Consider the following 16,198-nt stretch of genomic DNA (forward strand, 5'->3'; position numbering starts at 1 on the left):
AGAATAAATAAACAGGAACAATCTTGCAACAATGTACAGATTATCACCATTATAAACATTTGGGCTATGAATGGAGAGCCCCATTCCAACTACTCCCCATCATTATAGCAAATGAGATCAGGTTGTTGTTCAGTCTCTCCTTTAGTCAATATTTTGGCTACATTAAAGTTTCTCACTTTGGTCTTAACTACATGCAGTTAAAATGCTCAATGATGATGCTCTAAATTGATACTGAAAACCGATTGACTTGGTTACCTCTGATAATAATTGGTTAAGCTATATGCAGAATTTTAATTTAACTTCTCTGTGCATTTGCGTCTGCATTGTGGACAGAAGCAAAGGACACTGCATTATTTAATATGCATTATTTAGCATTTTTGGCAGGGAGCATTATGCTGTCAGTCTTTTCTGTGCAGGGATTCAAACTCACCTGGGCTACAACTGTCACGGTGTGGTGTAGGTTGAAGACAAAGAGGCCAATGGCTCTAATACATACATTTTACTAATTCACTCAGATAGGCACATACAGGCAGAAGGTTAACACACAACAAACACGACGTTACATAGACAAGAATGGACAAAGACTGACTGAACAGAGGGAACTAAATACAGACACTGATGAACATAAACCAGGTGACACAGATGAAGGTGATTGACAAGACACAGGTGATGATGATGAACTAATGATAAACAGAATACAGGTGATACAAATTAACTAATAAAAACAAAAAGGACTCAACAGAAACCCAACACTGACAGTACTCCCCCCTCCCAGTAGGCGTGACCTCGCACCGCAGATGGTAAGTCTAGGGAGGTAGGGAGGTAGGGAGGTAGGGCGTCCTGGAGTCTACCACAGGATGGTGAACTAGGACAGTGGACTCCAGGATGGTACCGGCCGGACAGAAGGTCATGGCGGATCAGGCAGCGCAGGCGGCCATGGCGAAGATGACCCTTCGGGTGACCGTGGCGGAGATGACCCTTCGGGTGGCCGTGGCGGAGATGACCCTTCGGGTGGCCGTGGCGGAGATGACCCTTCGGGTGGCCGTGGCGGAGATGACCCCTCGGGTGGCCATGGCGGAGACTTATTGCCCCCCCCAAAAAAAATTTCTTGGGCCAAATCAGGGGCTCGGGTGAGACGCCGGTCAATATCTCAGGGGACGAGGGTTCAGGCTCTGGGATGGTGACAGGCTCAAGGCTGGGCAGAACCAGCGGCAAAATAGTCTCTGTGCTCGATGGGACCAGCGGCGAAGAAAGCTCTGGGCTGGACGGGACCAGCGGCGAAGGGAGCTCTGGGCTGGACGGGACCAGCGGCGAAGGGAGCTCTGGGCTGGACGGGACCAGCAGTTGAGAAGCTTCTGGCTCGGCAGGTATGACTTGAACAGTCTCTGGCTCGGCGGGCGTGACGTGAACAGTCTCTGGCTCGGCAGGCATGACGTGAACAGTCTCTGGCTTGGGAGGCATTACATGATGCGCAGGCTCGGCGGGACTGACGTGAAGCGCGGGCTCGGCAGGACTGATGTGAAGTGCAGGCTCGGCAGGAGTGACATGAAGTGCAGTCTCGGCAGGACTGACGTGATGCTCTGGCTCGGCGGGCAAGATGCGAGGCGAAGGCTCTGGACGGGACCAGCGGTGAAGGCTCTGAAAAAAGGTCAGTTAAGTCCTTCTCATCCGGACTCTGGACGAGGACAGGAACAGGAGACACTGGACTCTCGACGACTGCCACACCTGGGTGAGTAGATCATCCAACCCGCTCCAGAACTGCTGTTTGAGAGATTCCTCATCCCAGCTCGCATCCTGATACAGGTAGAGGTAAACCTCCACATAATCCTCCAGCAAGCGACCGTTCTGAGAGATCCAGTCTTCCACGTTCATTTTAAATGGGTCCGTTCTTCTGTTACGGTGTGGTGTAGGTTGAAGAAGACAAAGAGGCCAATACATAAATTTTACTAATTCACTCAGATAGGCACATACAGGCAGAAGATTAACACACACCAAACACGACGTTACATAGACGATAACAGACAAAGACTGACTGAACAGACGGAACTAAATACAGACACTGATGAACATAAACCAGGTGACACAGATGAAGGTGATTGACAAGACAGGTGATGATGATGAACTAATGATAAACAGAACACAGGTGATACAAATGAACTAATAAAGACAGACAGGACTCAACAGAAACCCAACACTGACAACAACGTACGCAAGAAAAAAATAAATGTATATGTATATATATATATATATATATATATATATATATATGAAGAGTTCAGATGCAAAAGCCTCTAAGTGCAGGCTTCTGAAATTTTCTTCTAGAATGATCATTTTTATCAAGCTTGTATATTTAAGTTAAATAATTTCACTTAAATGGCAAATCAAATTACCTATTAATTGTCATTTAAGTGAAATTACTTAACTTAAATATACAAGCTTTATAAAAATGACCATTCTAGAAGAAAATTTCAGATGGCACTTAGAGGCTTTTCTGAACTCTTCACACACATATATATATATATACATTAGGCCTATATGCATATATATTTATGGATCGGCTATCAGTAGATAAATTAATTAAAATAAGTTAGGTTAATTTTGAATGTATATTTGAGGGGGACTGTACAAGTTTGAAAGATAAGCATTCTTATTTATTATGGATCAGCTATGTCACTCTGTAATCTTTTTGAGGATTGCTTTTTGGAAATTTATTAGTTCGATACCATGCATAAATAAGTGATAGAAATGAATGGTTTTCAATTTCAGTCAGAAGCAGTGATTGAGTTTTATTCTTTATTAGTTAACATAATTCAGAGTGGGCCAACAACAAATGAACAAGACTCCCATGGGGTTTTGTAGGAAAAGGTCTAACTACAGTAGGTAGGTTTATACTAAAACATGAACATGAGCATAGTGATTCTTTTGAATACATTTTCTTTTAGTTTTCTAGGGGCCCAGACCTGACCAGGCTACTAAAGGCATTATAATATCAATCTGAATGAGATCCAGAATAGTATAATGATGAGAACATGACAAAGTGAACACACAATATTCGTCTCACATGGAAATATAGGTACATCTATGTATTTACATCCGCCCCACTCCCCATTTGACCAGCCTGGTTCCCTTATAGCTGCCAATCATCTGTTCCTTAGTACCACTAATCTGCCTTCTCATCAGGTCTTCAGCAGAGATCACACTCTGTTTTTAATTGACCTGATGTGTCAGCACATCATGAGCAATGAGGCAGAGCTCCCAAACACTTGCCAGAGTTTGGTAGAGTGCCATAAAGATGTTATTTTGCTCAGCAAGAGCCCAGAAATGAACTGAACCATTTCAGTTACAGTTTGACCCATGAAGCCCCACTTCCAGAAGCCCTCGACCAACTCAGCCATCTCCACATCTGTCAGAATTCAGCAGATGTGGTTCACCCTCGAACCCCCAAAAATGAATTCAAGTTGAATCAGTTGAATCAGTTGACCATTCAGGAGTCCAATGCAGAGAAATAAAAGATTCAGGGTGTATAGAAACTTAAGGTATTAATCAGAGGCTTCTTGGAGAACAATTAAAGAACTCTTTTGAAAATCTGATAACTTTTTTCATGTATTTATGTAGAGTTTATTCCTAGATTCATTAGGATTTGAAACAAATTACAGCATAACAACATTTTAAAAGGTGTTTAATTATAATCATCATTTACCAGCAAGCATAAGTTCTAGACATCCAGACTCACACATAGCTAAAAAAAAAAAAAAAAATGATCCAATTATGTGTGATAAGCAAATGGGGAGAGCGGGGCACAACCTAACGCTTTTTGACTTTCTCAGTTTGTGTAAATATACTTAGGGTTCAGGGTTTTTATTTAATTTCACACATGTCTAGTACAATTATGTGGTTTTGTTTTATTAATACAGTGTATACGTTTGTCTTGATTACATTGTAAAATGTGAGGGGCACATTGTAACTATGACAGATTAAATGTTATCTGATCTAATCAAAAGAATATACAAGACAAACTAAAATATTTTCTCAATAAAATAACATTTTTTACTTTTTCATATAAAATAATGGCATTTTTGAATAATTAGAAATAAAATAATTTTTGAGTTTGACAACGAAAACACAGCTAAACAACTTAGTTCAAAACATAATAATAATTAATAATTACTGAACATTGACTCTCAGTCTTTATTCAAAGCATTAACGAACCATATCAACTGTTAAATAACATACTGGAGATTAAAATTTCAGATTTGTCTAATTTAAAATAAACACCAAAAATAGAGAAGAAAAATGAACATAAGTAAGAAATTTTGCTATGGTTAAATAAATGTTTAGTGATATCTTCCAAAGATTTCTGAATTTTGGCACAATTTTTTTCTCTATATAGTGTTGATATGGCAACTAGTAAATACCCTACGTTTCTTCATGCTAGCATGTGTGGAAGTATTTAAAACAAGGGTGTTACAACTAGCCCCACGTTAGGTTGTGCCCCGCTCTCCCACACACACACATATATATATATATATATATATATATATATATATATATATAAGACTTCAGATGCAAGCCTCTAAGTGCCATCTGAAATTTTCTTCTAAAATGATCATTTTTATCAAGCTCGTATGATTATGTTCAGTTATTTCACTTTAATGGCAATGAAAATCACCTATTAATTGTCATTAAAGTGAAATTACTGAACCTAAATATACAAGCTTGATAAAAATGCTAATTTTAGAAGAAAATTTCAGATTTGCATCTGAAGTCTTCGTATATATATATATATATATATATATATATATATATATATATATGAACCAGTGCAAAGAGCAGCTCTAGGTTGCATGCACCAGGCTGATACACCAGAAGGGAATTTTGATTCATAATGTATCAGAATAATATGATCATCTTTAAATGCAGAGAAACTTACTGATTCACCATTATTTATTAGAAGTCATAAAACACTTAAATGTGTGTAATATATAGTTTATGTTGTTCATTATTATTACACTGTGATGGCAGTCCACACTGAATGAACATTTCATTTGAATGGTTCTAGTTTATTTTCTGCATGAGAAATTGATATTTCGTTTAAGGGATACATTTTTATTTTATTTATTTTTTTGTCTGTTTATTTATAAATGTGTTTTGTTTCTTAAATAATATTTACCCAAACATTGGAACTGGAGGTGCTACGTTGTCTCTTTTGCGCACATTAAACCTCAAAGAGTGACAAAGCCAAGAACCATTTATTTCTAGAGTGCATGCTAGTGAGTAAATGAAACCACAACCAAGATATGGGTTTGACATTTTATTTAAGTTTGTTTGAATGTGTCCATCTTATCTGTGGTTCCGCCGGGATCCATGACTGCAGCATGCACAAAGGCTTGGAATTAAAAAGGTGCAGCCTTTCCTGGGGTGCGTTTCCCGAAAGCATCGTTGGCCAACTATGGTCGCAAGTTCCGTCGTTACCAATAGAGTTCAATGGACATTGCGATGAACTTGCGACCATAGCTGGCCAACGATGCTTTCGGGAAACGCACCCCTGGTGTCCTTTATATATTCGGTTGGGAATTATGGGAAATGTAGTTTTTGTGTTGGGGTTGTGTGTTAATTAAAAGTGTTTAAAGAAAATTTTGTGTGTTTATGTTTAAGTGTATTTTCACTATGGCTTTATGGTAAATGTGATTTTATGTTTATTTGAGTTTATGTATATATATATATATTTCCCCCCTTTAAGTTTGATGTAATGGAATGAGAATTTCTGTGAGACCCCTGTAATTATAAAAATGGTTTGGTCTGGTTAAAAGGGCTTAATTTTCTGTGGCTGGGTTAGTTCTGGTGAGGGATCCCTGAGAAACATCTGAGACCCAGAACTCAGTAATGTGCTGATGTCCCATTTATGTGTGCACAATGTGTGGTCAGTACTTAAGTTTTGCAGTCAATAAAATGACACTTTGTTGACTCCATGAATGTCTCCTGAAAATTTTATGGAAGAACCCTTACATACACCAATAATGGTATAAGTGAAAAGCACAAATGAAGGCACACCACGATAACAAGCTTTTTAAATTGTGTGGGTATTTCTCCTCTTCAGTCTTTTGCACAAGACAGCTTTGAGATTGATGTGATGAAATAAAGTTCACAAGAAAAGTGTTTGTCATGCATTCAAATCTTTTGGCTAATGTAATGTTTTATTTTTTTCAACCGTCCTGAATGTGTGACCATGGCCACATTAACATAGACTGGGTAGGGCTCCAGTGGTGCTGGAGAAAAGTAAGACATATTATTAGCCAATCTTTGTTATATGCAGAGCAGTGTCGGCTTGTCACATTTTCCATTTCAATATTTCAGCAATCAAGTCCTGTGCCCGCTATTATTCCAGTGGTTATTTGGAATCATAAAGGTTCTGTCCAATATGCAAATTAATCAGTTTGTAGTCGGTTCCTTTGAATTAATCAGTCAAATGGATTAGCACCATATAGAATAAGTTCACATTTCAGTTCAAATCATTCATATACAGTTCACTCACACACTAAATCAATCTCAATTCATAACTGTTTTACCGTTTGACAAATTGGTGGCTAATTCATATCTAGGTTGGGTTTGTCACTAAAAGTAGCATGACAGAAGTAACACCATAAAAAATGTGGTTTTGTTCCCCACATTTTCACATTGATGGCTTAATTTGATCCAGGGTTAGGTGTAATACAGTGATTTATGTCAAGAAAAGTGTAACTGTTTGAAAAAAACTTCATTTAACACTTAGTCACTCTTACAGTCTCAAATTAAACTGTATTTAAAAAAAGCTTTTGCATACATCATCTGTCTTTACATGCATTATCATTATTCACTATTTATTTCTTTATTCCTTTTTTCTGCCTTTTCTGCACTTCATCAACATTTACTCTAATGTAAAATTTAACCCTGAATACTGTGAAATACATTTCTGAAAAAACTTGTTTTTACTCCACATTTGGAAGAATATTAAAAGTAAATAAGATTACTGTTTTGTTAATTATTTACAACTAATTGCACTTTAATCCTTAAACGCATACTCTGGGTCTTTAGTGACCCGAGATGTCATTCACTACTCTCCTCCTCATTCACTTTTTAAGGTTAGACATCAACCTTCTTAGTATTCGTCAAACAATTCATTATAACCAATATAACAAGAACAAAATTATAAAATTATAAAAGATGCCTGTTTTCCATTCATTTTTTGCAAAAACTGGATAGGGTTGCTAATGACCCATGGTGTATCACAGTGTAAGTATATTTTTTTCTGCACAACAATAAATGAACCTTTGATGACTGAATAAGTGCAATTCACCTTTATTCCCCAAGGTGGCAATGTCTGATTTGTGAAGTGACATTTCACTCATAGGTACCGCAGGCAGAAAACAAAAGAATTGAAGTATCATCAGCAAAACTTGAAATGGCTCAGCGATTTACTGCAAAGTACTGAACACAATCAAATATTAGTGTCACTGTCACTTGATGGTGGATCTGGTGAAGAAGCTGTCAGCGATAAAAATATTGATTTTGAAGATGTTGAAAATTATAGTTTTGAGAAAATGAGCCAGATGCTGAATATACTGGGAAATGAGCACTGATGAGGACAGTGATGATGATGGTATAAAATATCTGCTCAAACTGAACTCTTCCAAGCTCCAAAAGTAACAAAATATGGTTTATTTTATTCTTAATTGTTACTCTAATATCAGGAGAGTTTTATATTATCGCGACAGGTAGAGATCCATCCGTGTTAGATATAGATCCGGGCCGATAAAGACCCGAATATGTAATAATGATTGCCGAAACATTCATGCATTAAAGGGTTAAATGTTGTTATTTATAAAATAAAAATAAATTATAGCTGACATTTCAGCTTACATGTTCATAAAAGGCAATTATCTATTTTTTGTTTTAAAACTCAAAACTTTCCTTTTTTTGGCCACTCCTATGAAAAATAAACAGTATATTTATGTGATGATCTAAGTACATTATAATAAGAAGTAGGCTAATTATAGTATTCCCAGTTAAAAACAATTGCTGTAACAGTTTAAAACTGTAAAATATTACAGTAGGATACTATATTTGGTAATAACACTATACTGAAATGTTGAGTCCTGTAGAAATACAGTAAGTGGCTGGCAACACAGCTGTAAAGTTACAGCAAAAAGTTCTACTGTGCATTGAAGAGCTGTCAGAAGGAACTGTAATGGATTTAACATTTATAAAGCTGATTATCTGGCCGTACTTAAATTATTATGCAACTGTTAAGCATACTGCATGTCAAATCAAATTCAGAATATGTTTCTAAAATAAAATGGTCATATTGCTCACTGGCTATTAAAAAGTCTGTTTAATGAGGCATTTAAACTTCTTTCTTCATACTCTATTTTTTACCTCTCCATATACACAGACCTTTAGCTTTCTGCTTGCATCATGCAGCACCATTCATTCATTTTTAATGGTAGGTTGGTCAGTTAGCTAATATAGTCAGCTTTATTAAGAATCACATTTAATGGGCTACATAAAGCAGGATAGACTGTTATGGTCGCAGATGAAGGCTGATGCATTCTGTCTTTATCTCCTCTAAGTCAAAACCTCCTTCTGAAGCTGCAGGAAAAACTGCCCCAACATAAATGCCCATGACAGAACTGTAAAACCGGTCCCAGATCAGCAAAAGAACTGCTTCAACCCATAAGTGATGGACATTAGACCGCACTGGACTGTGACTGATGCCGCTGATGAGGAGCTCGATCTGAGGCCAGAACTAACTCAGCATTCCTTTTATGCTGATATTGGGACATAAACTATATGACTATATGACAGTATATGACTTCAGTGGGACAGGGAGTGGGCGCAACATTATTATTATTATTTTCTCTTCAGAGACCCACGAGACTGCATGTTTTAACATATATGTGCAACCCAGCAACCACCTGAGCAAGAGGCATAATTATCATTTGATGTATCATTGACATAATCCTTATACCCTATTGATAAGTGAAAAGCTATTGAGACGATAAAGATAGGACTGTGATCTGACGCTGCGTGCAGATGAGATCAACTGCACACATTAGCAAAGCTAATGAAAATATTGCCCTTGAAAATATGCAGCTAAACATGGTAACCCATTGAAAGTGTGAATGCTTATTTCACTTTAACCTTTTCTCATATCTGTAGCTTAGACAGCGTAAAGAGCGTATCCTCACAGCAATTACATACAATCAAAGACTATACAGACAGTCAGTGCACTCGTATTACTATGAATGAGAGAAAGTGCAAACAAAGAAAGTGCCAATCTCCGATTGGTAAAGTCATTGCATCACTGGAGCTGCTGTTAGAAGCTCCGGTTCCAATAGAAACAGTCAGGCTGTGTCCGAAATCGTCCCCTATACCCTTAAATAGGGCACTATTTGAGGGAACAGCCATTTGTAGTGGTGTCCGAAACCATAGTAGACGTTATTGGATGCGTCCGAAAACTTAAACGATAAATGTTGCCTTCAGAGGACATATTTCAAGGTCAGAAGGTTTCAAGGCACATCTGAATGCAATGTTAGTTTCACTTCCCGTCTCCTGAGATACCTTCATCTGATCAATTTTTGAAGGTATACCATAGATGTATCCTTCGCTGCCCTTGATATCCCACAATCCTGTGTTTTCCATTCTGTGACAGTTGAGCTAGAAAATAAAGATGGCGTCTGAAAGTTGCAGCTGGTCGTCAGTGTGTAAATGTACATTTTTGGTCAATGTTTTCCACTTATGATGTAATTTCTAGTGAGAAATGACTATTGTAGTCATTAAATATTCTCTTAGTTTTCACCCAAGCACGCTCTATTTTGCTGTAGATCATTAAACCGTTATGCTGCGTCAGAAGTCAGTTTCGTGAGGTACCTTTGTGCGCAAACGCTGCCTGCAAAGTCATTACCTGATAGGGCAGTGAGGCAACAAGTCAGCTGCCTAAGTTTTCGGACGCAGCCAACGAGTGCGCTCATTCAGTCCCACAATGCACCACAATAATGAGAGTACAACTGATGCACGCTCAACAGCTAGAGAATACCCATAACGCACTGTGAGAGTCGTGCGCTGAATGAATTCCCGCGTCTTGCCAGGAGATTGCACTCGCGGCTGAATCATCCATCCATCCGTTTTCAAAAACCCTGTTGGTCCAGCCTAATATCATACAGGTATAAATTATTTTTTAATTGATTACTAAAATGTTTAATTATGGCTTATACATGATAGTTTCCATGACAGAGTTCAGGATAAATCTTTTCATTACTACTGGAGCTGCCAGTTTCCTACTAAACAGCAAGCACAAACTATGAAAAAGCGGCAGCCCTTCCAGCGCACTCAGTGTCTGAATTCACTCACTTCTATCAACTCCTTCAAGTGGACTATATTAGTGGAGTAATGTAGGGAATAGTGAATGAGGGAATAGCTTGGTCCAGCCTGAAAAATGCATTTATTTTGTCATGATTCGAGCATTTAGAAACAAAATTTAGGAGACTTTTTTTTTTGTGTCACATTTCATTGGTGATTTCAAATATGAAATGTAATCGTAAGCTTGGCGAACAAGAGCTTGGATTGGGGAATTTGATGTTTCCCCATTCAAAAAGATAGGAGCCGCACTTCCATGCCCCAGAGGCGTTTCAAAGATGGCCGTCGAGTGAAATGACTTTGTCTTAAAGGGACTTTTATACAATAGACTGCTTGCTGCTACATAAACACAATTGCGTAAACGCTGCATCTTATTTGCTTACTAAATCACGCCATAAGACTGTTAAACAACTCTTATTTTAAACTCTTACGATTGAATAAGCAAGCCACGCAAAATATGCACAAAGATATGGAGTAAAATATGTTGATTTCAGATGCTTTCTGTAAGCGCGCTGTGGACTGCTAACAGCACACTACCAGGGGCACGTTCAAGTTCAAAACGATGCGCAACGTTTTGCTACGGTTTCCGGGTTGAACGTCATGTTTCCTGGAAATGGCGTGCACCGGTGTGCAACGGGGTTTGAGATACGTTTTCTCTTGTTTGGTGGGTGTGTCAGAACTGCAGTCCAATCAGCAGCAACATGTATATAAAGCAGGCGGTATTAAAGTTAACTCGCACAATGGGTTCAAGGAAAGTAATTTACATATGTGTTCGATGCAGCTCGGTATACGCAACAACTGAGGATATTAGAAAACATGCTTGTCGTAAGTTTTATTGTAAAAATATAGGATATCAACATAATGATGTAGTTGTTTATATTTTTAGCTTCATTGCAAGTGTATGACATTTGGTATAGAAATAAACAATGGTAATTAAGTGCTTTTCCTAAAAATGAGAAAGAAAATACAGGGTATTAAAACAGTATGAACTACAAATAAAGTCAGTATGTGAGGCTAAATAGATGTGTTTTAGTCTGAATTAGGTAAGATGTGTGCTTCCATTTCAGTTTCAGCAATCCCTTCACTCGATTGACATGTTCTCTTTTGTTCTGGGCGGCAAGTGCAGTAACTGTAACATCGGGCATATTTTGTAGTATTAAAAACATATTTATACCGACTTCATCAGGCTCCGAAAATTCTTCACAAAGAACACAAAGAATGGCCTTCTCAGCTGCCATAGTTGCAACTCTTGCATCATCAGAACAGTGTGTTCAACGCATCACCGTTTCTGTTTAAAAAACGTTGTGCAACGTTTTGTCGGGGCTGAACGCAGCCCAGTATTTGAATGTTGAGCCACAGCTCATTGGCTGCTGATGCAACAGCAACCAATCAGCTGCGCTATCAAATGAGTTAAGGACCGCCCCATCTAGTGTTTCATGCCATAGGTATTTATCAGTTATCTGTCACGGTATGCAAATTAGCTTATTGCTATTTATTTATATTGGCGCATCTCTGTTATAATAGTTGTTTGGGTAATAAAAGATTTCAGAGTGAATTATTCATGTCATTCTACCCCTGTGTAATATTTGTTTACAAAGCTTTGAAGAAAATCATAAAGTTTTTTGTATAACTCCAAATTCGTTGTGAATAAAGAACTTTTTAATGTGCATCTGCATTAAGCTTACAGTGTAAGTGACATGAACAAAACTGTTCAAATTGATAATCACAATTATTTGCTCGGCATTTAATCATCAGTCAACATTTTATGTATGTGATGGCTTTGCCTCATATTAGAGCCTATAGCTCTACCAGCTTGGATGTTCAGATCAAGTAAAACAAAACAAGATAAACACATGGCCGTAATCACGGCCAGACTCCATGACAAGGCTTGATGTCCCATCATTCTCCCTTTTGGGCTTGGATGTTAGTAGCTCTGCGACTAGTGTAAGGGAGAGATTATCAAACGCTGTATGTTCCTGCTGTAGCTTCACTGCTGAGATTTTCGCTCTTCTTCTCTCTGCTTGATTATGCAAAGCAGGCCTATATTCTCCCTTTGAAGTGGGGTGAAGCTCGACACAGCTCAGCTGCCTCAGGGACAGCCTGCCAAAATAAGCAAATAAAAAAAGACAGGGTTCACACGGAGGTCAACAAAATGGCTGTTGTGGTCGAGGTCAGCCCATGTCGCAAATTTAGATTTTATAAAGAATGTTTCTGAAACATATGGCAGCTGCCCAGTCAGTCAATGACTTAACAGGCAAGGTTTTATGTATTAAGGCACCTGAACTCCTAAAGAAACTGGTTTCAGACAGGCTAATGATCAAAAAAATGATATATATATTAGTAAATTGACTCCTTTCACTATTCTTTCATTTAACCGCTGAACTGCAGATCACTGTGGAATTCCTTTTTTTGTAAGTGCAATCCATATTGTGCAATGATTTGAACACAACTCTTCTATAATAAGCATGTTTTTATTTTCTAAATTACATTTATTTTATTATTTTTAAATGAAGAATGATGAAATAAGACTCAATAAAAGAATGAGCTGAAAAGAACATATACTAGTTCGGCGTAATCCTATTTCCTATAAAAGAAACAATAATATTGTAACTAAACTGCTTCACAACTTATTAATATTTGAAAAACAAATAAACAATATTTGACAAAAAAATTGTCTGCCAAATCAAAGGCATGTGGCACAAACAACATGCATCCCTGCAGATAAATAATAAAAACAAGTGAAATCATAATGATATAATAGAAACCCTCATCATGACTGTATGTCAAGATCAGTAAATCTACTGAAATATTATATAATTTATGACAAGGCAGCTAGTTCAGGTTGAAAAATAGAATATGGTGTGGCTCCTCGAAATCATAATATTTATGAATTAATAAGTCATAATTAACAACTTTTTACCTTGAGAAATATATATACAAATTGTACACTCCATTTTCAAGGTGTAAGGTGGGGGGGGGGGGACATGATGTTATTTTTTTAAAACCATAAACTGTGATTCATGTCAGTTGACAGGCAATGTTGCTTTTTTTCACCCGACCCTATATACAGTATATATATATTTTTAAAAGAAGTTTATATAATATTTATATAATCTATTGCAGGAAAGTGCAGAAGCCATTGTTTGGATGGACACAGATCTTTATGGCATAATCTTTTAAGGATAATGTGACATGCTCCTCAAACATAAAGCAAACCAACACTGAAGAGAAAAACTTCTGTGTCTCTCTGTGCACCATTACCCGTGAATACATTTGACATTTCAACGTTCTGGAGGAGAGACACTTTGAAATCTTTGCCTGTTTACCTCATAATTAGTCCCATAAGCAACAGTGCAGAATGTGTATGAAGTAATTAACAGGCGAGATGAAGCTGACTCATTACAGCTGTTTCACTTGTGCTCTGTTATCATAGAAGCTGCTCCATCATATGCTGTTTTGATATCAGATTATGATACTAAAAGAGTCATACTGTAGATGTCATGTATTTAGATCTATCGACTAGGAATGTTTGTGACTATTGGTTTCATCATCAGTGAAAAAGTATCCATTCATAAAGTGTAAATATTTTCATACATTTGCATAGTCACTGAAACATATGCTGTTAATGTATTATTGACGTAAATTGTATGTATGTATGTTTTTTTTTTTTTTTATATGAACAACTTTGGAGACATGCAAATGTTTATGACTTGTTTATGTTCATGACTATGTATTGTATTCAATGGATGATTAATTAAATGTGTAAAATGTTATCACATTTATTTAGCATATTTACACCGTTTGACACTATGAGTTTCATTCTTTTCTGTGTGATTTCTGATGCCATATTAACATAATTTTTTAAGAAGTCTAAACTGACTGTAAGATTTAATTAGTACATTATTCAATCATTACTTATTTAATCTTTATTTTTAACTGCTGTGGGACTGCTACAAATATGACAAACGCACCATCAGCATAAATCCATTCTATTTCCACATCGTATTCCAGTTCCTCAGAAGCTCTCTCTCTCTGGATGGATGGATGGATGGATAGACAGATGGATGGATGGTTACTTACAAATACCTATAAATACTTGAGAGATCAGAATGAAAAAGAAACTCACAAGGCCTCATAACGTGACATTGTTTGCAAAATAACAAGAGTTCATTATAACTACAATAAAATGAGGCAAAAACATCTCAAATATAAGCTATGCCTCGGTAAGCATGGGCAAACACACAGACATTGTTGGAGCTGTGAGCATATTTCCTCTATAAGCAGAGCCAGGCCAGTCATAAACAGACCCCCATTAACACTGGGTACTGTGTAGCAACCCGCAGAGTTGGCTTGGTATCTGCTGTGCAGGCCAGGAAAGCAATCTGAACATCAAACAGACAGAGAGAGAGAGAGAGAGATAGTTTGAGAGAGAGAGAGTTTGAGAGAGAGTTTGAGAGAGAGAGAGAGTTTGCGAGAGAGAGAGAGTTTGCGAGAGAGAGAGAGAGAGAGAGAGAGAGAGAGAGAGAGAGAGAGAGAGAGAGAGAGAGAGAGAGAGAGAGAGAGAGAGAGAGAGAGAGAGAGAGAGAGCGAACGCAAAGGGCAACACCAGATTAAATCAGATATCAGTATGGGTCGCCAGCGCTCTGTCACCCACATGAGGACATAGATGAGACGGTTCAGCTACACATGAACTGAAGTGAAACAAAAGAGCCACGAACACACTGTGCTTAATCCAGTTCCGTTATTTACAGGGGTGACAACTGCATTTTACAACTGAATTCACTCCACAAAGATTCAGGTAGTGACAACAAAATCATCATTAAACCTGTGTAGTTTGTACAAAACCGACATGAACAAGTACTTCTTTGGGCGCAGTGTTGTTACTGTTACCTAAAATTAAAGGTAACACGATATTTCGATAGTCCACCATGTCATCCACTTTAGACATTCTACTATCCAAAAGCAAGTTTGCACCCACGTCACAACCAACTCTCATTAGAGTAATAGTAAACTGTGACTGTGTAATGCTTAACATCTGCTAAAACTTATTTTACTAACTCTAACCTAACAGTCTACTAATACTCTAGAGTTAGTTGATATGTAGTTGCAAAGTTACTTAATCTATATTAGGGTGTTTTCAGACATGTATTGTTTGCTTTTTCTCCTGGCTTCTGTTCATTTATTAAGGAAACATTTCAAAAGTTCGACAATAAAAATCATGTAAGCGAACTTTGCCCTCACTGGTCAGAATATTCCAGGACTTAGCTCATAGCAGCATTTATGCATTTTAAGAAGGATGAACAAAACCTCACCATTCGTTTGACAGCGAAACCAATTTGGTTGAACCTGAACTTTCATGCATTCAGTTTCCTCCATAAAAATCGTAATGAACAGTGGACAATTTCTCAACTCGTCACAGGTGTGCAAGTTTTTTCTGTCCTTCTCACAGTGGCATTATTAAAACAGCAGACATGGGGAGCTAGTGTAAATGTCAGTGGCTATTTTAAAGTCTTTACCCAACCAGGGCCCATTTCTCAGACCGGCAATGGACTCTGCGCGATCTTTACTGAGTATGCTTTAACGTTGCCAGTCTATCGTTCCTCGCTTTCTCCTCTTTTCCTCTCTCCCTCTGAGAGGCAATAATTCATTTCCTGCGCGAATGAGCCGCTCACTGATTTGAAAGGGCAAGCGGAGCCCAATGCAGAAAATGGAAGGGCGAAGACACCTGCCGTCCCGGCACAAACTCACACTGAGATATTTTTTTCTCCTTCCATATGCAAGCAGAGCTGCTCTAAAATACATTCCA

This window comes from Squalius cephalus (assembly GCF_949319135.1).
Source record: "Squalius cephalus genome assembly, chromosome: 2".
Lineage (NCBI taxonomy): Eukaryota > Metazoa > Chordata > Actinopteri > Cypriniformes > Leuciscidae > Squalius > Squalius cephalus.